A 25,721-nucleotide genomic window follows, 5' to 3' on the forward strand; every position below is an offset into this window, starting at 1 on the left:
CACTGGATTAAAAGTGGGTTTTTTTCTGTCACACTGAAAACGGTCTGGAATGACTGGGCTTGCTATCAGTGGTCCTGTGTTAGGAATTTGGGAGCCAGGTAAATGCTCTTGGTCTTTGGCTAGGCTCTGGGAGTGTTGGAGATATCGGATGCTCTGTCTGGCTTCGGGAGAATCGGGACATGGCAATTTGCTATGTGGTGACTGGAGCTTGGGGTGGCATCTTGATCTTATGAACCAAATGGATATTAGCTGGTTACATCAATTGTATTAAGTTATGTTAAGATGGTCTATATGGGGATGGGCATAAATATATTCGTTTTAATACTTTTTAAATATGGCCCATAGCTAATAACTAATTTGGTGTACTCAGTAAAACGTGAGCCCAGCAACAGCCCTCTGGCCCGCTACCTGTTGCAGGAATAAAGCCATTTACTCAAACTTTACATCTGTGGGTACCAGAATTATCTTACAGGCAAGCAGGAGCCAGGGCTCGAAGGTTTCTGAAATCTTCATTGCCTTTCATAGAATTCTTGGTTGTGGTACTGGTTGCGGGAAAAGGCTATCCAATCAAATTAAAGGGGGAAATAACATTTAGATCCAACACCAGACTCTTTAATCCTCCCCTGGGGAATTTTACTAACTAAAGTGACATTATAGCTAGAATTTCTTCCACTGACTTTAGATCCCCAGAGATCTAGGGGAAAGTTCATAAGGGAGGCAGAGGGTGAGTTATTGCTTCCTCTTCAGTCTGGACTGTTACAGCCATCTTGAGCTATCGTGGAAGGGTAGTTCATAATCAGGTAAGGAATAAAAGAGAAAGGGGCTAGATTTTTGAGTATCAAGATGGCACCAGAACAGCTGTAGCAGAGAGGCGATGCTCTGTGCTGCTTCTGTGTGCTCCCCTACGCATTTCCTTCCTTAGTTGCTTCTCTGCTTCCTGAGTGGTGGGAAGGGCAGTGCTCCACTCATCCCTGATTGGTCTTTGCCTTTATAGCTGTATCAATTTATACCATGTTTGCTATAATTAACAACAGACTCCTTATCTCCTTTCCTCACCTCTCCATCCTTTCTATCTTCATTACATACTTACCCTCACATTTTCTATCATTTTAGGAAATGGTTACGTGCCCAGACTGATACCTCTCTGCTGCCATCTCTCTACTCTTTCTCATTTTCCCCGACTTTTTTAGTTTTTACCTTATTGCTGGGATGAATAGGACCAAGTAGGTAATGGTGAGGGAGAGGTGGAGTAACATGTAGTTGGATGGTGACTCTGTTTTAATGAAGTAGGACCTATGTAAAAGGTTAAAAGATTTTCGGTCATACAACATTCACACATTAACTATGAGCCACAGGATTCATAGCTTATGTGGACTCAGAGCTGAAATGGGGCCTTGAAAAATTACTTTGTTTAGACTTTTTATTAAATTGGGTTCCTGAGGGTAAAACAGGTCTGATTAATCATCGTGTCCCCAGCTGTCCAAGGTGTGTCCCTAGCTTATCACCTCGTTTGCTTTGTCGAATAAATAAATCTAGTCCAACTCTCTCATATTGCAGACAAGGAAACTGAGGCCAGAGAGAAAGAGACTTTCTGAAGATGTATTTGTTTTACCACAAAATCAAGAGAAGTCATTTTTTCTTCCAGAACTGAAATTGTTCCATAATTAATACTAATGACACTTTGGAAAGGTAGATAAAGAGTGTTACTATACTCACAGCCCTGTTCTATACACACATGTACATTCATTGGGATAGCCTTGATTTACCCTTTAGTCCCAGCTTAGAAACCCAGAGACAATAAAAAATGTTGGTCTAGCTGTAGAAATAAGGCTTGCATCACTTTCCTTCCTCCTGCCCCAGGGCCTATACCCTGGGTATAAAGCGATCCTGGATTATCATTTCTGGTGAGGCCTGGGCACACTAACTGAGAATTCCAGATGAGTTTGAATGAACTCTGCAGAACAGAATTGCATAGATGACTTAGGAGAGATGGTACAGATCATTCAAGCCAACATCCCTATGTTATTTTGTGCTGTCCAGTGTGGTAGTCACTAGCCATGTGTGGTTATTTAAAGTTAAATGTAAATTAAATGAAACGGAATGAAATGAAAAATTCTGTCCTTCAATCACACTAGCCACATTTCAGATGCTCAGTAGCCATAGACATAGAATAGATTTTAAAATTAATATCTGTTTTGGGGTAGGGAATATCACTAGTACAAGGTGATATAATTAAGTGCCAAGTTGGGAAAAGAACCCAGGTTTCTGGATTCCCAATCAAGAGTAAGCAGATTTATTTCCACCCCCTTTGTGTTTATTTCTATCTCAGTGTGGATCTATGGACATAACTGAGGCACACTGAGCATGTGTGAGCTTTTGCATGGGCTTCGAAGTTTTGAGAGCAGGGCACCTGGTTAGCATGGATGAGGGATCTTCTTTGCATATATTTGTGCTGTTCTTGCCTTTCTCCCCTGACAGGACCAAAAAAGAGAATATATATATAAGAGTGCAGTGAAAAGAAAAAGTGTTATATAAATGGAAGGTGTAGTAATGATGATAAACTTCAGCTTTACTTTCTCCTACTTAGTGTTTGCCTCTGAGTCCAGCTGGAGATGGGTGTGGGTGGGAAAACGGGTTGGATTGGTGGGTCATTTTGGCAACTGAGGTGAGAGAGAGTCTTCCGGGTGCATGTGGTCAGGAAACCCAATAACATTCTGCAAACCTAGGAACTGGGGCCTAGTTGAACTTGCCCTCACCTCAGCTTTTGTTCCAAGAGAGGATCAGTAATGGAGGAATTAGGCAAAGACCTTCAGTGAGAACTATCCCTTTGCTTAATTGGAGGGATTGTCTACAGCCACTTAAATGTGTGCCAAGTTTAGGTTTTTCTGAGGAAAATTTTCTGAGAAATCATTTACTATAAATTACTGGTGAAAGCACTGCTCTAACTAGAGACTAGTATACTGGCAGTTATTTTAGGACTAAGGAGTCCACAGCTTCTGAGAGCTCCTGAAACTCCAAACTTGTTAGCATAAGCCTAAAATTCCTTTAGGTGTAGTTCACAGTGAGAATCCTCTTTTAGATGCCTTTAAATTCAGATCCACTAAGGAGAAGTGACCCAAGGGCTGACTCATAGGAGAGGTCATGCACTATGGATGGGGAATCTTAGTGTTCTTATTAGAAAAAAAATGATAATAATATCAACTCTGCCCATTTCACAGCATTTAAAAATCAAATAAAATGAGAGTATGAAAGAGCTTTATAAACTATAAGGTAATATGCAGATAAAATTATTTCATTACCTGTTTCTCTATCTTCCTCTCTTATACAGTGGCTATTTCTCACCCAAAATATTGCATGAATTCTTACAAATAAAATTTTCTTGAGAGAAATTTGGGTAACTTTGAGATAATTTGGGATCCTGTAGGGTGTTACAGTCCCAGGGTAGGGAAATGTTGCCATTGAGGATCTAGTTGCAAAGGCCTACTTTTATGCCTGGAGGTCAGTTTACCACAATGACAGCACCTGCTAGGCATATTTGTATGTGTTTGCTGTGTGTATGGGCTAATGAAGTACTATTTGTAAAACTTCTTTAGCCACTGGAATTCTTTGAAGGCAAAGTGGAAACATTCAGTTGACTTGAAAATGGAGCCCCAAGACTCCACCATATTTAATTATGACTCTACCAGTTTTGTTGTGACCTGGGAGAGAGCAAGTCACTTGAATTTTCTGAGCCTCGGTTTTCCCATTTGTAATTAACAAAGGTAAAGGGTTAATAATCACCACTCTGTCACTTCACTGGGAATCAGGGTGAGTTAAAGCATGTGAAAGTACTTGTGAACTGTAAATAGCTGTACAAACAACCTTACAGTTATTTCCTAGTATCAGGGGAAATCCCTCAGGGACGTACTCGGAAACTCTATTTGGTGTATCTCCTTTATCTCAGCAGTGACTAACCAACTTTCTAGCCAAGAAGGGAAACTGACTTAAACATTTAATTTTGGGGCCTAGCCCTTAACCTAGCTTCACCTCTCTTACTGAGACACCCTCACTTTCAAAAAATAAAAGCAGAACTAGACTTGGGCAAAAATTTTGAAGCAAATAAACCATGTTTTCATGACACCTCTTTTCCTTTTTCGTTTTAGCACTCCCTCCCCTAGAAGGAGTAGAGGGTAGCAGAAGTAACTACATTTTGAGATGTCGTTTGCATTGAGAGGTAGACAGATCTGGGCTGAATCTTTGTTCCACCATTTACTAGTTGTGATCTTGGGCAAGTTTGGCTTCTTAGATTCCTGGTCTGTAAAATGGGGCCAATAATTACACCAACTCTTGGGGTTCTTAGGAGGCTTAAATGTACTAGTGCCTGGCACAAATTATATTTCCAACAAATATAGCTTTATTTTTATTCACGCCATGGTTTTGCTCAATCAGAGTTATTTATATTTTAAAGTTACCAGCAAGGAATTAGACACTGTCCCAAAGAACGAGTTCTGGTTTGGAGCATTAAGAACTTTCCCACGTCGTAGCCTTGCTGGTTTAGTGGTCTGGTGGTTTATATGAATGGAGCCCTCAGGCAATATTGGGTACAGATTTAAATGCAAAATAGAATCTTGATTTTTTTAAATAATATTTCCACAGCCTTTCCAATTTATACCTTTTTGGTGATTTTTATTTTATGTTTGCTTACAGATGATCAGAAATGCTTTACTTGATATTGACTATGTCCTAGTAAATATGTGCATGCCTGTTCTGTCTAGAGGCCCCATATCACTGGATAGTTGGTGTCTAGATTGTCTGGTTGAGGCTTTTACCTTGACTAAAACAAACCACAAGAATGAAGTTTTTTTTTCCTGTTCTACAGGGAACACAAAAGATGTTATGGGTCTCATGGGGCCAAGCTGGATCCGCAGAAGTATAACAGATATGGTAATGGAACAAAGGACTTAGTTTGTTTAATTTCATGATTTTTGATTTGGTACACACTTTTATGGCTCAACATCAAATTCACTTTATCTGTTTATAGATTGCCTTTGGTCCCTTGAAGTTGTACCTAACAATTTATTTCTTATTCATAGAGAAAAATTGTGGGCAAAGTTGTGGAAAGGAGACAAATTTGTGGTTACTCGTTGGTTGAACATCTTCCTTATGGAAGGAAAATATACTCATAAGATGAGGAGTAGAGGTTTATCTGGTGTTTAGGCACTTAAATCGATCACTTTTGTCACATCTCTTAACATAGAGCCTGAGCTGCTATTTTTCAATTTTTCGCTGTTGATCAAATGAGGTCTGTGAAAGCACTTTGAAAATGAGAACGTATTATAAAATTCTGAGATTATTATTTGTTATCAGCTTAGGGTTGGTTGTGAAATGCTCTTGTTAGAGAAAGTTGAACTTTCTCTTTTGAATAAAGATATTATTGTTGTCCTCCCTCCTCTGAAATGGTTCTAATGCTGACTTTGATTTCTAAGTGAAGCACATTCTTGAATCTGATGACTATCAATTTCCAGGCTGTCTTGAGTCCAATATCATTTAAACAAACAAACAAGCAAACAAGCAGTCATCAGGAGCAGTCAAAATGGTAGCTATAAGAGTCTGTCTTTTTGTTCCTGAGATAAAGAAGACTCTTCATTTTACTCATTTTGGGTTTATAACTGTCAGTCCTTCTCCTTCTTCCTGTTCTAAGCAGGAAGTGCTGATAGCATTATATATAAATAACCACTCCATGTTGCATAACTGTCGCCTCCTTTCAGACTTTTAAGAGTGTGTTGGATAGTCTTGTTGTACTTAATAGGTACTCAGGAGAGCCTATCAGAAGAACATTTTAAACAGAGAAGGGGCTAGAAATCTAGAAATCTCTCTTCCACACTGTGTAGGTCTTCTTGGGGGCAAGGTGTGTCTGCCAAACATGTGAAATTAACTCTGAACTTGTCAGTCCAGCAGGGTCAGCTCTGAGGAAAATTAGGGAATAAATGAAGTGAGCCCTTCATGACTTTTCTTTTATTTAAAGATTTCTTTTCTCTGTTTCTTCTATTGTCTAGGCATCCAGTGCTTCTTTTCTTATGCTGATTGAGTTGCAACCGTTTGAAGCAAAGTGGATTTGAGAAATCACTAACATTTTAGTGTAAATAAATTTAAAGTGTTTTTTTCTGAAGTTACTTCATTTTATTTTAGTTATATGAAATTACAAAATATCACTAAGCAAAAATAAAATCAATAAAAAATCATCCATGATCCCACCATGCTAAATTAACCGACTCTTAATATTCATGTGTATAGCCTTTTATGCCTTTTGCTTTACATATATACGTAGATATATTCATCAAAATGGAATTACATTATACATATTGTTTATCAACCTGTTATTTTTATTTAACAATATATTATGAATTTCTTTCTCTAACATTAAATATATTTTCTCTCTTTTGGTTTCTTTCATTTAAAAAAATTTTATGGTGCTAAACCATTCATAGACAACCTGCTTCTGGGTCATCTACAGAGCAGCTTCCTCACTGCGATCTACTGAAGGTCAGCCTCCACACAAGGATTCGTAAAAAAAAAAAAAAAGTGTAAAAACACAAAAACAAAAAAGAAATTTAAAAAAAATTCAAATGGTGTGTGTGCTTGGCTGAGAAACCAATGGGTGAAGTGACTATTTGTGCGATTATGACTGAATACCTCTAAGGTGAATCTCACCCAGGAGGAATGATATGGCAGTGCTACAGAGCTTGGCTTGGTCTCAGATAGCTCGTGCCCCCACCTCTCATGTTGTTTGTGTTGCTCTGTGTGCCCCTGCTGGGCACCAGGGCAGTGTCCGGTGCAGAGAGCCTCTTCCGCCCATATGGGCATGGCCCAGACATGGAGCATGTGTTGGTGGGGAACCTGGTGCTAAAATTTTTTTAAATTAAAATTTTATGTTGGGATAATTGTAGATTCACATGCAGTTGTAAGAAATAATACAGAGAGAGAGATGCTGTGTACCCTTCCCCAGTTTCTCCCAAAGGTAACATCTTGCAAAAGTATAGTGCGATATCACAACCAGGAGATTGACACTGATACAGTCAGATACAGAATATTTCCATCACCACAAAGATTCATGTTGCCTTTTATAGCCACATCGACTTTTGTTCTTGCCCTCATCTCTCAATCTCAGGCAACCATTGATCTCCATTTCTATAATTTTGTCATTTCAAGAATGTTATATAAGTGGAGTCATACAGTTTGTAACCTTTTGGGATTGGCTTTTTCTTACTCAGCATAATTCCCTGGAACTTCATCCAAGTTGTTGCATGTATCAATAGTTTGATCCTTTTTATTTCTTAGTATTCCAGGGTATGGATGTGCCACAGTTTATTTAATTATTCATTTGCTGAAGGACATTTTGGTTGTCTCTAGTTTTTTTTCTAAATTATTTTATTGAGGTCACGTTGTGTAAATTTCAGGTGTACATCATATTTTGGCTTTTGTATAGGCTGCATCATATTCACCACCAAAACTCCAGTTTTTGTGCATCACCATACATATGTGCCCCTTTATCCCTTTTGATGTCCTGTCACCCCTTTTCTTTATGGTAACCACCAATCTGTTCTCCTTATCTCTGTGTTTGGTTCTTATGAACAAAGCTGCTATGAACACTCGTGTGTAGGTTTCTCTGTGGCTATAATTTTCATTTCCCTGGGATAAATGCCTCAGAGTTCAATTGTTTGGTTGTATGGCAATGGTATGTTTAATTTAGTAAAAAATGCCAAAGTGCTTTCCAGAGTGGTTGCACCAATTTATGTCCCCAAAAGCAATGTATGAGTGATTGCTTCTCTGCATCCTCACTAGCATTTGGTATTGCCACTATTTTTAGTCATCTAATTGATGTGTAGTGATGTTTTGCTATTTAAATTTGCATTGTATTGGTTTCATGTACTTGTATGTCCAATTCTTTCCCGAGGCTTGGGAAGTTCTCAGCTAGTAATTCTCTGAATAAGCCTTCTGCTCTTTTCTCCCTCTGGGATACTGATAATTCTTATGTTGATTTTCCTAATTGAATCAGATATTTCGCAAATAATTTCTTCATTTAAAAAAAAAACAACTTCGTTCTCTCTCTTCCTCCACCTGAAGCATTTCTGTATTTCTCTGTTCAAGGTCACTAATTCTCTTCTCCATAAGATCTACTCCATTTTTTTGCTTTCTACATTATTTGTACCTCACTAATTGTGTTCCTCATGTCCAGAATTTCTGTTTGGTAATTTTTTAGATCCTCCATCTCTTTGGTGAAGTATTCTTTCTGTTCAGCAATTTTATTCTTGAGCTCATTGAACTGTCTTTCTGAGTTTTCTTGTAACTCATTGAGTTTCTTTATGATAGCAATTTTGAGTTCTCTTTCAGTTAGAATGCAGTTTTCTGTGACTTCAGGTTTGGTTTCTGGATATTTGTCATTTTCCTTCTGTTCTGCAGTGTTACTGTAGTTCTTCATGGTGTTTGATGACTTGACCCTCCGCCAGTGCATTTGTGATACTAATCACCTTTCCTTTTTTTTTTTTTTTTTTTTTGAGGAAGATTAGCCCTGAGCTAACTACGGCCAATCCTCCTCCCTTTGATGAGGAAGACTGTCTCTGAGCTAACATATAATGGATTATTATTGTCATAAAAAGAAGGAAATCCTGCCATTTGTGACAACATGGATGGACTTTGAGGGCATTATGCTAAGTGAAATATGTCAGACAGAGAAAGACAAATACTGTGTGATCTCACTTGTATGTGGAATCTGCAACAAAAAATAAATTCATAGAAAAAGAGATGAGATTTGTGGTTACCAGAGCTGGGAGGTGAGGGAATTGGATGAAGGTGGTCAAAAGGTACAAATTTTCAGCTATAAGATAAATAAATACTGGGAATGTAATGTACAGCATGAGCACTATAGTTAATACTGCTGTATGGGATATTTGAAAGTTGTTAAGGGAGTAAATTTTAAGAGTTCCATTACAAGGAAAAAGCTTTTTTCCTTTTTTGTATCTATATAAGATGATTGATGTTAACTAACTTATTGTGGTAATCATTTCACAATATATGTAGGGCAAGTCATTATGTTATACGCCTTAATCTTACATAGTGCTGTATGTCAATTATATCTCAATAAAAGTGGAAAAAAGACAAATAATATTTTTTAAATAGCGCTCTATATACTCTCAATGAATTCTTAGCCTTCTCTTATGTAGCCTGGAAGTGGCTGAAGGACTAAGGCTGGCAGAATGGAGTTTTGGACACTCTACCTGCAAGCTTTTCTAGATGATCTTATACTTCCTTACATATTGCATTGTTTTTGGGGTTGGGGCTTCTGCTTAAACTGGCACAACGGCAAAACGTCATATTTAGCATCCTGTTACACTGGCTGATACTTAGTGAGTAATTACTATATACCAAATACTAATGCTAAGTGGTTTACACATATTATCTCATTCAATCTCCACAACAATCTAAATAGAATGTACAGTCATTCCCCTTATTTGACAGTTGAGGAAACTGAAGCATGGAGAGGTTGAGTAACTTCCTTAAGTTTAGGCAGTGAATTAGTGGTGTAGCTAGGATTTGAATCCAGGCAGTTTGCCTTCAGAGCTTGCAATAAATATGCATACCTATACAGAATTATATGCTTTTTCTATGAATCCTTTCCACTATTACTGAAGTCACCACTGCACATAGGCACCTATATATGATGTAGGTGGTCAACCCTGTTCAGAGATGTCACTGAGTTTAAATATTGAAAAGTGACATTGCTACAATAGTGCTTGTGTTACATTCTTGTGATGTAAAAACCAATGGAAGAAAACCAAATGTATTTTATAGCTGCCAAAAGCCAGTTTGTTAGTTTTTTTAGTCCTAGGGACTGCTGGGTTCTATAAATATTGTGTGTTTTTCAAGGTTAGTATCTAATACTCTTTTGTAAATTAAATGTTTATTCATCTAGGAATTGTATGAGGTTACCTCATTTTCTCTGCATCGCTTATCTTCTTCCTTATGGGAATTATATATTCATGATAGAAAAACAGTCTTTCTTTGCCAGGAAAAGGCCATACTTGTTTGCTGAGAGCATTATTTCAGCAGAAGACGCACGGAGTAGGAGAAGGAAAAGGACACTCACCAAGCCAATCAAAAGATAGAATTTTAGAGGTAAAATTGTGTATTCAATCTCTTCATTTATAGATAAGGGGAAAAAAAGCCCAGAAAGGAATGTGATTTCCCCAAAGTAACTCAGCTTGTGAAGGGTAGAGGTAGGACTGGGACCTTCTTTAGGTCAGTATCCCTTCTACACTGTGTCCACCTTGACAAATTGATTCTGATGTGTTGAAGCTGAGTTGTTGTCAAGTCCTTATGGAAATCTAAACACACCAATGAAAGATAGGCAGAGCCCAAAGAGCCTCAGTTTCTATTAACACTGTGGACTTTTTGGCATTAAGTTTTTCTCTTAATCCTCTATATGGGATCTACTTGGGTGTCTAGGGTCTAATTCTGCTAACCCTGAGGAAGGCAGAGACATTTCCTCACTTCAAATCTGGTTGCAAATTGTTCTCAGAGATAAAATATTCCAGGTCTTAGAGTCACTGAGTACAACAAAAATTAATCTAGAATCCTCACCAGCAGAGGACAGGTGCTAGCATACTTCTAGTAAAATATAAGTGGTAACTTCTACTCTAATATTTTTGTAGAACAAATTAAAATGAAATAAGCATAAGATTAAAAAAAGAACTCTGGATTACTTAGAAAGAGGTAACTTTAAAGACTACTTATTTTCTTTTTCCATTTACACTCATTATAATTTCAGGTTTCGTTTGGTAATTTTAGAGAAATAAAATTTTGGGGCTCTAGCATAAAATAATAATAATCATTATTCTTGATATATTACTGGCATACTATAAAGTTTACAGTCCTTTCATATTCATGTTTGTGATCTCATTCAATGTTCACATCACTCCTGATGTTGCACTAACAAATACTACACTTTGCCTTGACTCCTAAACCAACACTCTTCACTGTAGACTGTACTGCCTCTCATATTTCCAAGACAGCATGCTGAGTTTTCAACCACTCTGTGCCCTCTTTGTTTTATCTCATGCTAGCTTTGTCTTACAGGGTTTCATTATTTAACATTCTCAAGAAATTTTAGCTGGAGTGGAGACGAAACTTCCTTTTCTTTTTCCTGTCAACTTGCATTTTAAAAAATAATTTTCCAATTCTTCTTTTCAGTTATAGACCACCAAGATGTTATTTCTCTCTTTGTTATTGTCTCTTGTCAGATTTGCAAATAAATGCCTCCAATATTGGGAAGAGGAGTAGAAATAAGAAGACATTATCTTAGCCTTTGTCCCTACTCCTTTTCTAATTTGATAGTCAGAGAGGTGTATATTCTGGATTAGTATAATCATTTGAGGAATCTGTCCCACTGAAAGAAATGGAGTCAGCATATGTGCTATTGAAGCTTAAATTCAAGGTCAATCTTTTATTTTAAATGTTAATTTAATTAAAAAATTTAAGCCATTCTTTTACAGGTCTATTCTTCCTTGTTTTCTTTAATATGTTTCTTGGCAACTTCATAGTAGCTCAAACTGGAGATCTTATCACTTCCTGATAAGTAAATGCTTTGTGAAAAATGTCCGATTTGCCTTACAATTTATGAGTTTTCTTGATATTTCAGAATTACTTATTAGCAGTAAGGCACTAGGGTAACTCAAATGATAATTGACTTATTAAGGCAGATGGGTTCTTTGACAAGTACCCACAACTGCTATCTAGTTCACAGGAAGCCACAAAGTTATAACAAAAGACAAAACAAAACAAAGTAAATGAACACTGACAACTAAACCCTTACCATATTTTCTATAGTAGGAAAAAAAAACTTTCCTTTTTCTTTTATATTTTCCTAGGTGATATTCTGGTGCACTTTCCTGGGACACATGCTGATTTGGAGTTTAGAGATGTTTGTCACTGATGCTAAATATTAAGCAAACTGGTAGTGGGTAAGACATTTCCTGGTTTGGGCAGGGAGAAAGTAGAGCGAGGGAGTCTATGTACGAGCAAAAATAGGATCAGAAATGAAGAGTCACGAGGCAGCATATTGTCCTGTAAGCGAAGGATAGAGGAGTTGGTGGGGCCCAGGAACATCACCAAAAATGTGAGCAAGACACTGTGCTAGATACTGAGTCTGAAGCTCAGTGCGTGTGTGTGTTTGTGTCTGTATGTACATGTATCTATTTCTGTCTGTCTGACTTAGGGAAAAGATGAAGATCCACTGCATCCTTGGTGGTCACGGAAATTCAGAGATTGTCCATCTTGAACCAAGGAAGAAATGAGGGAGAACTAAACAAACAAACAAAAATACCTGTGCGTAAGAATTGACTGGCCTTTGATGAGAAATCACAGGTCAAAACAAAGCTCTCTATTTAAGATTTACTACCTTAACTTGGATTCTGTATTCCTTTGTTTTTATAATGTTCAAAATTCAAACATCTGACTTTGGCATTTAGGCTATACTACTTGAGATTTAAAAAAAAATCTAATTGACATTTTTAAATTTTAGTTTTTGAGGCTTAATTTACGTAGAATGAAATGTGCTGCAAAATTCAAAGAGTGCTATGCATTTTGAAAAATCATTCAATCATGTAAACACCATCAAAATCAGGATACAGAACAATCCCATCATACTCTCCCCTCCAAATTCCCCTGTGCTGTCTCTGTTCCAAGCTTCTGGAAACTACCGATATGTTTTCTGTCAATGTTGTCAACAGTTTTTTATTTTCCAAAATGTCATATAAATGTAATCATAGCCTTTTGAATATGGCTTCTTTCACTCAATGTAACTATTTTGAGATTTATCCGTGTTGTTGCATGTAGTTCATACTTTTTATTGTTCTGTAGTATTTCATTGTATGGTATTCAGAGTTTGTTTATATCCGTTCATCAGGTGAAAGACATTTGGGTTGTATTCAGTTTTTTTGTGATTTTGAATAAAGCCACTATTAATTACTCACGCAGTTTTTGTGTAAATGTATGTTTCCATTTCTCTTGGGTAAATATCTAGGAGTGTGATGGCTGGGTCATAGGGTCTGTGCACATTTAGCTTTATAAGAAACTGCTAAACTGTTTTCTAAAGTGCCTGTAGCATTTTACATTCCCATTAGTAATGTAAAAGCATTTCAGTTACTCCACATCCTTGCTAGCAGTTGATATTGTCATATTTTTCAAGTTTGGTCACTCTAAAAGATGTGTAGTGGTATATCTTGTTATTTTAATGTGCATTTCCTTAATGACTAATGATATTGAGCATATTTTCATGTGCTTATTTGCCACCTCTATATTGTCTTTGGTGAAGTATCTGTTCAAATCTTTTACTGACTTTAAAAAATTGGTTTGTTTTCATATTGAATTTTTTATAGACTTTATTTTTTAGAGAAGTTTTAGGTTCACAGAAAAATTGAGCAGAAGGCACAGAGATTTTCCATATACTGCCTGCCTTCACATATGCATAACATCCCCCGTTACTGACATTCCACACAAGAGTGGTACATTTTTTACAATTGATGAACCTACATTGACACATCATTATCAAAGCCCATAATTTACATTAGAGCTCACTCTTGGTTTGTACATTCTATAGATTTGGACAAATGTATAATGACATGTATACACCATTATAGTGTCATACAGAGTAGTTTCACTGCCCTGAAAGTCCCCTGTGCTCTGTCTGTTCATCCCTCCATCCTCCCTAATCCCTGGCAACCGTTGACCTTTTTATTATCTCCATAGTTTTGCTGTTTCCAGAACGTTATATAGTTGGAATCCTATAGTATATAGCCTTTTCAGGTTGGCTTCTTTCACTTAGTAATATGCATTTAAGGTTCTTCCATGTTTTTTCATGCTCATTTTCATAGCTCATTTCTCTTTAGTGCCAAATAATATTCTATTGTATGGATGTATCACAGTTTATTTATCTGTTTACTTACTGAAGGATATCTTGGTTGCTTCCAAGTTTTGGCAGTTATGAATAAAGTTGCTACAAACATGGTGTGCAGGTTTTTGTGTGGACATGTTTTCAACTCATTTGGATAAATACCCTGGAGTACAACTGCTGGATCGTATGGTAAGAGTATGTTTAGTTTTGCAAGAAACTGTCAAATTATCTTCCCAAATGGCTATACCATTTGCATTCCACTAGCAACAAATGAGAGTTCCTCTGACTCCATATCCTCACCAGCATTTGGTGGTGTTAGTTGTTATTGAGATTTCAGAGTTTCTTATATATTCGGGATACAAGTTCTATGTCAGATAAGTGTTTTGTAAATATTTTATTCCACCTGTGGATTGTGTTTTCATTTTCTAAATAGTGTCTTTCAGAGACTAGAATTTTTAATATTTGATGCAGTCCAATTTATCAATTTTTTGATGGCTTGTACTTTTGGTGTTGCATCTAATGTCTTTGCCTAACCCAAGGTCATAAGAATTTTCTCCATGTTTTCTTCCAGATGATTTATAGCTCTATGTTTTAAATCTAGGTCTGTGATCTACTTTTAGTTAGTTTTTAATAAGGTGTGAAGTATGCATTAATAGTTCAAATATCAACTACTGAAAAACTATCCTTCTCCATTGTATTGCCTTTAACCCTTGTCAAAAATCAATTGACCCTAGGGGCTGGCCCCGTGGCTGAGTGGTTAAGTTCACGCGCTCCGCTGCAGGCGGCCCAGTGTTTCGTTGGTTCGAATCCTGGGCACGGACATGGCACTGCTCATCAAACCACGCTGAGGCAGCGTCCCACATGCCACAACTAGAAGGACCCACAACGAAGAACATACAACTATGTACCGGGGGGCTTTGGGGAGAAAAAGGAAAAAAATAAAATCTTTAAAAAAAAAAAAATCAATTGACCCTACATGTGGGTGTATTTCTGGACTCTATTTTGTTCTGTTGATCTATAGTCTATTCTTTCTCCAATACCACACTGTTATGATTAATGCAGTTTTATTATGTCTTGAAATCCAGTAGTGTGAATTCTCCAGCTGTTATTTTCTGTTTTGAAACTGTATTTGATATTCTAATCTTTTTACCTTTCCATATAAACTTTAAAATCAATTTGTTGAATTCTACAAAAGAAATCCTGCTGAGATTTTTATTTGTATTGCATTAAATTTATAGATAAGTTTGGGGAGAATTGACATGTTGACAATATTTAGTCTTCCAATCCTTGAACACATTATCTCCTCCCATTTATTTGGGTTTTTTTTTTTCAGAAGTGTTTGTGTTTTTTAGCATACAGATCCTGCACATATTTTGTGAGATTTACATTTAAGTATTTCATGTTTTTTGGTGTTTATGTAAATAGCATTGCTTTTTAAATTATGCTTTTTATTGCTAGTGCATAGAAATACAGCTGATTTTTTATATTGATTTTGCATCCTGAAACCTTGCTAAGCTCTCTTATTAGTTCCAAGAGCTACTTTGTGTATTCCTTGAGATTTTCTTCATAGATAATCATGTCATTTGCAAATAGAGACAGTTTTATTTTTCCTTTCCAATATCAATGCATTTTAGTTGTTTTGTTTTTCCCTTATTGCATTGGCTAGGACCTCCAGTAAGATGTTAAATGGAGTGGTGAGAGCAGATATCCTTACATTGTCTTCACTTTTAGGAAGAAAGCATTCAGTCTTTCACCATAATACGTAATGCTGGCTTTATATTTTTAGTGGAGATCCTTTATCGGATTAGGGAAGTTTCCTTGCACTGGTTTCCTGAGAGAGTTTTTTTTTGAAATTATGAATGGATGTTGAATTTCGTCAAGTGCTTTCCCTGCATCTTTGATAGTATCATATTTTTTTTAGTGTATTGGTAATGGAGAATTACATTGATTTTCAAATGTTACATGAGCCTTGTATTCCTAAGATAAGCCCCACAAGGTCATGACATATTTTTCTTTTTAAATATTGCTGGATTAAATTTGCTAAAATTTAGCTGTCCGTGTTCATGAAAGATACTGGTTTTTTTTCTTGTAATGTCTTCGTCTGTTTTTCCTATCAGGGTAATGCTAGACTCATGAAATTAGTTGGGAAGAGTTCTTTCCTCTCTTAAATTTTGTGGAAGTTTTTGTGTAAAATTAGTATTGTTTCTTCCTTAAATGTTTGGTAGAATTTACCATTGAAGCCATCTGGGCCTGGAGTTTTCTTTGTGGGAAAGTTTCTAACTATGAATTAAATGTCCTTAAGAGACACGTGGACATATTATCTATTTCCTTTTGTGTCAGCTGTGGTAGTTTGTGTCTTGCATGGAATTTGTCCATTTCATATAAGTCGTCAAATTTATGAGCATAAAGGTTTCCATAATATTCCCTTATAATATTTTTAATTTCTGTAAGGTCTGACTTCTGTCTCTCCTTTCATTCCTGATAGTGTACTTGGTGTATACACTTTCTTTCTTTTGTTCCTTGACTAGTTTTATTGTATTTTATTTTTAGCAGCTCTATTGAGGTATGATTGATATACAAAGAACTGTGCATATTTAATATGTAAAATTTGATGTATTTGGACATATGTAAACACTTGTGATACCCTTACCACCATCAAGGTAATAGACATATCCAAGACCTCCCAAAGTTTCCTTGCATCTTTTTCTTTTCTTTTTTTTTGTGGTAAAAACAAATTTTGAAGTGCACACTACCTTATTGTTAACTATAGGCACTATGTTGTACAGCAGATCTCTAGAACTTATTCATCTTGCTAACTGAAACTTTGTACTCTTTGACAAATTATTCCCCATTTCCCCCAACTCCCAGTCCCTGGAAACCTCTATTATATTCACTGCTTCTATGAGTTTGACTATTTTAGAAACTTCATACAAGTGAAATCATGCAGTATTTGTCCTTCTGTAACTGGCTTATTTCACGTAGCATAATGTCCTACAAGTTCAACCATGTTGCTGCAAATGGCAGGATTTCCTTCTTTTAAAAAGTGGAATAATGTTCCATTGTATGTAAATACCACATTTTGCTTATCCATTTGTCTGCTGATAGACATTGGGTTATTTTCATATATTATCTATTGTAAATAATACTGCAGTGAAGATGAGAGTGCCAATATCTCTTTGAGAACCTGATTTCAATTCTTTTTGATATATACCCAGAAGTGGGATTGCTGGATCATATGGTAGCTCTAGTTTTAATTTTTTGAGGACCTTCATACTGTTTTCCTTGGCTCCTGCACCATTTTGCATTCTCATCAACAGTGTACAAGAGTTTCAGTTTCTCCACATCCTCACCAACACTTGTTTCTCTTTCTTTCTTGAGTTAATCTAGAGGTTTATCAACCTTATTGATCTTTTTAAGGAAGCACTGTTCCTTTTTATTGAATGTTTTCAATTTAATTTATTTCCTCTCTAATCTGTATTATTTCTTTTTCTTCTGCATACATTGGGTTTAATCTACTCTTCTGTTTCCTGTTTCTTAAAGTAGATTATTGATTTAAGGCCTTTCTTCTTTTCTAACATAAGGAATTGATGCTATAAATGTCCCTCTAAGCACTGCCTTACCTGCATTCCTACAAATTTTGGTTTGCCAAGTTTTAACTTTCATTTAAATCAAGGTATTTTCTAATATGCTTTGTGACTTCATCTTTAACATTTATTTATTTAGAAGTATGTTTAATTTCCAAATACTTGGGGATTTCCCCAGATATCTTTCTGTTATTGATTTCTAGTTTAATTCCATTATGTTTAGAGAACATCCTTTATGTCATTTCAATGCTCTTAAATTTGTTAAGATTTGTCTCATGCTTCAGAATATGGTTCATTTTAGGTAAATATTTTATGTACACTTGAAAAGAATTTGTTTTCCTGCCCTTGTTGGGTAGAGCACTCTATGTGTCAAATAGACTAAGTTTTTTCAGTTCTATCATGTTTTACTTCATATACTTTGAAGCTCTGTTACTGTGTGCATATACATTTAGTATTTTCATGTCTATTTGGTGAATTAGCCCTATTATCATTATGTAGTACCCCTCTTTAAATACCTGGGATCATTTTAAAATAGCATTAACTTTCTTTTCAAATTACTGAAGTAATTCCTATTCAATTCATAAAACTTACAAACTCAAAAAATCATCAAGAAAAAACCCCACTATAATCTCACTGCCCCAATATTACCACTGCTAACATTTGGCTTCTTTTTATAAAATTAAATTTAATGAATTTTCATTGCAGTAACATTGGTTTATGACATTATATAAATTTCAGGTGTACATCATTATATTTCAACGTCTGTGTAGACTGCATTGTGTTCACCATTCAAAGTCTAGTTGCCATCTATCACCATACACATGTGCCCTTTCCCCTTCCCCCTCCTCCTCCCCCTTCCTCTCTGGTAACCACCAATCTATTTTCTGTATCTATGCGTTTGTTTGTTGTTGTTTTTTTAATCTTCCACATATGAGTGAAATCATATGGTATTTGGCTTTCTCCGTCTGAGTTATTTCACTTGGCATAATACCCTCAAGGTCCATCCATGTTGTCACAAATGGCATTATTTTGCCTTTTTGATGGCTGAATTGTGTTCCATTGTATATATATATAACCACATCTTCTTTATCCATTAATGCATTGATGGGCACTTAGGTTGTTTCCAAGTCATGGCTATTGTGAATAATGCTGGAATGAACATAGGGATGCATATATCTTTTTGAATTAGTGTTTTTGTGTTCTTTGGATAAATACCAAGAAGTAAATTAGCTGGATCAAATGGTAGTTCTATTTTTATTTTTTTGAGGAATCTCCACACTGTTTTCCATGGTGGGTGCACTAGTTTATGTTCCCACCAGAAGCGTATGAGGGTTCCCTTTTCTCCATATCCTCTCAAACACTTGTTATGCATTTACTTTTTAATAATAGCCATTTGATGGGCATGATGTGATATCTCATTGTAGTTTTGATTTGCATTTCTCTAATAATTAGTGATGTTGGACATATTTTCATGTTCCTACTGGCCACCTGCATACCTTCTTTGGGAAAATATCTGTTCAGATCCTCTGCCCATTTTTAAATTGTGCTGTTTGCTTTTTCTTGTTGAGTTTTATGAATTCTTTATATATTTTGAATATTAACCCCTTATCAGAGATACGATTTGCAAAAATCTTCTTCCAATTTTTAGGCTGTCTGTCTGTTTTGTTGATGGTTTCCTTTGCTGTGCAGAAGCTTTTCAGTTTGATGTAGTCTCATTTGTTTATTTTTTTCTTTCATTTCCCTTCCTGGGGAGACATGATATTCAAAAGATACTGGTAAGAATGATGTAAAAAAGCATACTGTATAAGTTTTCTTCTTGAAGTTTTATGGTTTTAGGTCTTACATCCAAGTCTCTAATCTATTTTGAGTTAATTTTTGTGTATGGTGTAAGATAATGGTCTACTTTCATTCTGCTCCACGTGGGTTCCCAGCACCATTTATTGAAGAGGCTTTCCTTTCTCCATTGTATGTTCTTGTCCCCTTTGTTGAAAATTAACTGTCCATAGATGTGTGAGTTTATTTTTTGGGCTCTCAATTCTGTTCCATTGATCTGTGCATCTGTTTTTCTGCCAGTACCATGCTGTTTTGGTTACTATGCTTTGTAGTATATTTTGAAATCAGGAATTGTGATACTTCCAGCTTTGTTTTTTTCCCTCAGGATTGCTTTGGCTATTCGGGGTCTTTTGTTGTTCCATATAAATTTTAGGATTCCTTGTTCTATTTCTGTGAAAAATGTCATGGGGACTTTGATAGGGATTGCATTGAATCACTGGATTGCTTTAGGAAGTATGGACATTTTAACTATGTTAATTCTTCCAATCCACGAGCACAGAGTATCTTTCTATTTCTTAGTGTCTTCTTTGATTTCTTTTAACAATGTCTTATAGTTTTCAGTGTGCTCCTCCTTGGTTAAATTTACTCTTAGATATTTTATTCTTTTTGTTGTGATTGTAAATTGGATTGTATTCATGATTTCTTCTTATACTACTTCAACTTTAGTGTAGAGAAATGTAAATGATTTTATGCTGATTTTGTACCCTCCCACTTTACTATATTCATTTATTAATTCGAACAGTTTTTCTGTGGATTCTTTAGGGTTTTCTATATTAAAATCACATCATCTTAAAATAGTGACAGTTTTACTTCTTCCTTTCCAAGTTTGGATAGCTTGTATTTCTTTTTCTTGTCTAATTGCTGTGGCTAGGATGTCCGATATAATGTTGAATAAGAGTGGCAAGAGTGCGCATTCTTGTCTTATCCCTGTTCTTAGAGGAATAGCTTTCAGTTTTTCACCATTGAGTATGATGCTGGCTGTGGGTTTGTCATATATGGCCTTTATTATGTTGAGGTGCTTTCCTTCTATACCCATTTTATTCAAAGTTTTTGTCATAAGTAGATGTTGTATCTTGTCCAATGTTTTCTCTGCATCTATTGAGATGATCATGTGGTTTTTATTCATCATTTTGTTAATGTGGTATATCATGTTGACTGATTTTCAGATGTTGAACCATCCCTGTATCCCTGGAATAAATCCCATGTGATCACCGTATATGATTTTTTTTTTTTACTGTATTGTTGTATTTGATTTGCTAATATTTTGTTGGGGGTTTCTGCATCAATGTTCATCGGTGATATGGGCCTGTGATTTTTGTTTTGTGTTGTTGTCCTTGTCTGGTTTTGGTATAAGGGTAATGTTGGCCTTGTAGAATGAGTTAAGAAGTATTCCCTCCTCTTCAATTTTTTGGAAAAGTTTGAGAAGGATAGGTATTAAATTTTTGAATGTTTGGTAGAATTCACCAGAGAAGTTGTCTGGTCCCAGACTTTGTTTTTTGGAGGTTTTTGATTACTATTTCAATCTCATTACTCATTATTGGTCTATTCAAATTCTCTATTTCTTCTTGACTCAGTTTTGGAAGGTTATGTGATTCTAAGAATTTATCCGTTTCTTCCAGATTATCCAATTTGTTAGTGTATAGCTTTTCAAAGTATTCACTTATAATGCTTTGTATGTCTGTGGTATCCATTGTAATTTCTTCTCTTTCATTTGTTATTTTACTTTTTTGATTCTTCTTTTTTTCTTAGTGTTTCTAGCTAAAGTTTTGCCAATTTTGTTTATCATTTCTAAGAGCCAGGTCTTAGTTTCATTGACCTTTTCTATTGTTTTTTAATTCTCTATTTCATTTATTTCCACTCTGATTTTTATTATTTCCTTCCTTTTACTGATTTTGGTCTTTGTTTCTTTGTTTTTCCTTGTTCCTTTAGGTATAATGTTAGATTGCTTATTTGAGATTTTTCTTGTTTTTTGAGGTAGGCCTAGATTGCTATAAAATTCCCTCTTAGTACTGCTTTTGTTGTATCCCATATATTTTGGATTGTCATATTTTCATTTTCTTTTGTATCCAGGTATTTTTTGATTTCTCCATTGACCTGACAGTTGTTTAGTACCATTTTGTTTAATCTCCATATATATGTGACTTTTCCAATTTTCTTCTAGTAGTTTATTTCTGGTTTCATATTATTGTGGTCAGAAAAGATGTTTGATATTATTTCAATATTTTTTAATTTATTGAGATTTTTTTGTGTCCTAATATGGGATCTATGGGATCTATCCTGGAGAATGTTCCAGGTGCATTTGAAAAGAATGTGTATTTTGCAGTTTTTGGATGGAATGTTCTATATATATCTAGTAAGTCCATCTGGTCTAATGTGTCAGTTCAAGCCAATGTTTTCTTATTGATCTTCTGTTTGGATGATCTATCCATTGATGTAAGTGGAGTATCAAAATTCCCTACTATTATTGTGTTATGGTCAATTTCTCCTTTTATATTGTTAATATTTGCTTTATATATTTAGGTACTCCTATGTTGGGCACATAGATATTTACAAATATTTATCCTCTTATTGGATTGATCCCTTTATCATTATGTAATGCCCTTCTTTGTCTCTTGTTATAGTTTAAAGTCTATTTTGTCTGATGTAAGTATTGCTACTCCAGCTTTCCTTTCATTGACATTTGCATGGTGTACCTTTTTTTATCCTTTTGCTTTCAGTTTGTGAGTGTCTTTAGCTCTGAAGTCTGTCTATTTTATGTAGCATATATATGGGTCTTGTATTTTTATCCATTTGGGTACCCTATGTCTTTTGATTGGACTATTGAGTCCATTTACATTAAAAGTAACTATTGATAAGTGTGTAGTTATTGCCATTTTGTTACTTGTTTTCTAGACGGTTTTGTAGTTCTTCTCTTTTCCTTTCTTCTTCTCTTGCTCTCTTCCCTTAAGATTTGATGGCTTTCTTTAGTGTTACGTTTGGATTTCTTTCTGTTAATTTTTTGTGTCTTTATTAGAGGTTTTTGGTTTGTGGTTATCATGAGGTTCATATATAACAACCTATGTAAATAGCAATTTATATTAAGTTGATGGTCTCTGAAGTTCAACCTCTTACTAAAAGCCCTGCACTTTTATTCTCCTATATTTTATTTTTTTAATATATTTTACCTCTTTTATATTTGTGTAACCCTTAGTCTCTCATCATAGTTATGGATCATTTTAGTACTTTTGTCTTTTGACCTTCATACTAGATTTATGGGGGATTGATTCACTACCTATACCATATATTTGCCTTCAACAGTGATATTTTTTCTTTCATAATTTTCTTATTCCTATCTGTGGCCTTTTCTTTTCCATTTAAATAAGTCCCTTTAACATTTCTTGTAAAGCCAGTTTAGTGTTGATGAACTCCGTTAGTGTTTGCTTGTTTGGAAACTATCTCTCCTTCCATTCTGAATGATAACCTTGCCAGGTAGGGTATTCTTGGTTGTAGGTTTCTTCCTTTCAGGACTTTGAATATATTATTCCACTCCTTTATGGCCTGTAAGGTTTGTGCTGAGAAGTAAGCTGATAGCCTTATGGGGTTTCCTTTGTATGTACCTTGTTGCCTTTCTCTTGCAGCTTTTAGGATACACTCTTTATCTTTAATTCTTGAAATTTTAATTAAAATGTGTCTTGGTTTGGGTCTCTTTGGATTCATCTTTTTTGGTGCTCTCTGTGCTTCCTGTACCTGCATGTCTGTCTCTTTTCCCAGGTTAGGGAAGTTTTCAGCTACTATTTCTTCAAATAAATTCTCTGCCCCTTTGTCTGTATGTTCTTCTGGGATGGCTATCATGTGAATGTTTGTATACTTGGTGTTATCCCAAAGGCCCCTTAGACTGTCATTGTTCTTTTTAATTCTTTTTTTTCTTCAGCTTGGGTGATTTCCTCTACTCTTTCATTCAGATCGCTGATCCATTCTTCTGTGTCATCTACTATACTGTTGGCTTCCTCTGGTGAATTTTTCATTTCCATTGTTGTATTCTTCAGCTCTGATTTTTTTTCCTAGTTTCTAATTCTTTGCTGAAGTTCTCATTGTGTCCATTTATTCTTCTCCCCAGTTAAGCAAGCATCCTTATCTCTATTAGTTTGTACCCCTTATCAGGTAGATTGTTTATCTCTGTTTTGTTTAGTCCTTTTTGTGAGGATTTATCCTGTTCTTTTATTTGGAACATATTCCTTCATGTCCTCATTTTGCCTACTTCTCTGTGGTTGTGTCTTTGTATTAGGTAGATTAGCTATGTCTCCTGATCTTAGAAATGTGGCCTTATGTAGGAAATGTCTTATTGGGTCAGCAATGTGTGTTACTAGTTCCAAATGTTTCAGGAATGTCCCCTGTGTGGGCTACATGTGCCCTTATGTTATGGAAGGGTTGCTCTTGCTGCAGGCATGTGGATGAGCTGGCCTGGCTCCCAGACCAGCTTGTTGTGAGGCCCGGCCATGTGCACCTGCTACAGGCATGTTATTGGGTGTCACAAACCCATGGGATGGCTGGCTGCAAGGTATGGTAGTACACGACTACTGAAGTTTTGCTGGTTAGCACTCAGGCCCTAAATGTGTTTGGTTGCTAGGCCCAGGGGGCACACAACTGCTGTAGGTCTTCAATATGGCTGGCTGCATGCCCCTGTGATGCTGGGCTGACTCAGATGCATTGGTGGGCAGAGTAGGCTTCCTGTGAGGGTAGATACATGATATGTGGCTGTTGTCAGCTTGCTTTTGGACAGGGAAGGCCTCTGGCAAGAACTGGCTACATGACCATGTGGTGGAAGCTGCCTCAGGAGTGCTGATGTAGGGCAGTCCCCAGGCACACTGTTTCAGGAGTTTTTGGGGGGTGTAGATTCCCACTGTGTGTGTTTGCAAGGCCCAGTGGCTCAAGTAGGCTGTGGGCTTGCTGGTGTGTGGGGCTGGACCCAGCAGTGGGCTGCCTGCTGCTTTAATGTGCTCAATTGCCTCATGTGCTCTAGTTGGTGGGGAAGACCTTTGTGCTAACAGGCTAGAGGAAGGATTCTAATGGCACCTTCCAGCATCTGTATCAGCACGACTGAGCTAGGTCACAATAATGGCTGTTTCCAGTGTCTCAGTCTCTAGAGGATGAGCCCAGCTAGCTCCTTCCTCTCTGAGATGTGCTCTGAGCATAGTAAGTGAGTCTATTTTACCAAAGGACTATGCATTTTTCTATCTGGTGTTTGTGTCCTGTGTTCCAGGTCAAGTGAATCTGTGTGGGGGTCCTTTAAGAGCAGGTTTTTCTTTCCCTGAAGTTCTATAGTTTTCCTGGGCATATTCTCCATTGGTTTTCAAAGCCAGGTATTATGGGATTTTGTCTCTCTTGTGCTGGATCTAATGGCTGGGGTGCCTAATGTGGAGTTTGAATCCCTCGCTCCTCTGGGAAAAGCTCCATACCTTTGAGATTGCTCCTGACATGAAGCATCATGGCTAGGGTATGTTTTTTTCTCACCAGGGCTGTAACTCTTCCTCTTCCACCCCTGTCTGTGTTGTCCCTTGTTGTGGAGGTTCTTTTTATCCAGTTTCAAAATCTCTCTCAGAGGAAATTGTTACATAGGTAGTTATAGGTTTGTTGTGTCTGTAGAAAGAGGTGAGTTCAGGATCTTCCTATGCCAGCATCTTCCAAACTCTCCTAACATCTGTCTTCTGAACAAACACACAGACACAGACACACACACAAATACATTCTTTCTTACAAAATAATATAATGTACAAATTATATTTTAGCCTGATTTTTCACTTATAATATATTATGAATATGTCAGTAAATTTTTTTCGACAGCATATTTTATTTTATATTTTGAATATAACAAAGTCTCATAGTTCAAAATGAAATGACGTGAAAAGGTGAAGAGCGACATGTCTTTTTTCTTGTCACTGTTCCTCTCTTCACTCAGTTCTCAATCTTTTCCTCTACCACAGGTAACTACTTTTATTAGGTCTTTTGTGCATCTTTTTACAGTTTTTAGAAAATGAAAACATAAGCAAATATAAAGTCATATTTTAATTTTACGTCCACCCACCAGCTTTTCAAAATGTAGCATTTTAAAGGTGCTATTATGAACCATTTTCGTTCACTTAATGATATATCTTACAGATCTTTTTTATATCAATTCCTAGAGTGCTTTCTCATTCATGTTTGCAGCTTTGTCTACTCTATTGCATGGATGTATCATAATTTATTTAACTAGCCTCCTATTAACAAGTTTCCTTTTGGTGGACATTTGGTTGTTTTTAATTTTTAGATATTACAAATAATGCCGCAAAACAATATAATTTTATAATGTTCCATTATTTTATCATATACATATAACACTATTTAAACAGTCCCATATTGTT

At 36.0% G+C, this 25,721-nt stretch overlaps 1 long non-coding RNA gene across 1 annotated transcript; it reads left to right on the forward strand.

Annotated features, from left to right (window-relative positions):
- Positions 1 to 687: 687 nt before the first annotated feature.
- LOC106844868 (uncharacterized) lies at positions 688 to 13,600 on the forward strand. Its single transcript, XR_006522652.2, has 5 exons — positions 688 to 800; positions 4,859 to 4,923; positions 10,046 to 10,152; positions 11,904 to 11,996; positions 12,251 to 13,600. It is a non-coding gene; the product is annotated as an uncharacterized lncRNA (long non-coding RNA).
- Positions 13,601 to 25,721: the final 12,121 nt, after the last annotated feature.

The sequence above is a fragment of the Equus asinus genome, chromosome X (genome assembly GCF_041296235.1).
Source record: "Equus asinus isolate D_3611 breed Donkey chromosome X, EquAss-T2T_v2, whole genome shotgun sequence".
NCBI lineage: Eukaryota > Metazoa > Chordata > Mammalia > Perissodactyla > Equidae > Equus > Equus asinus.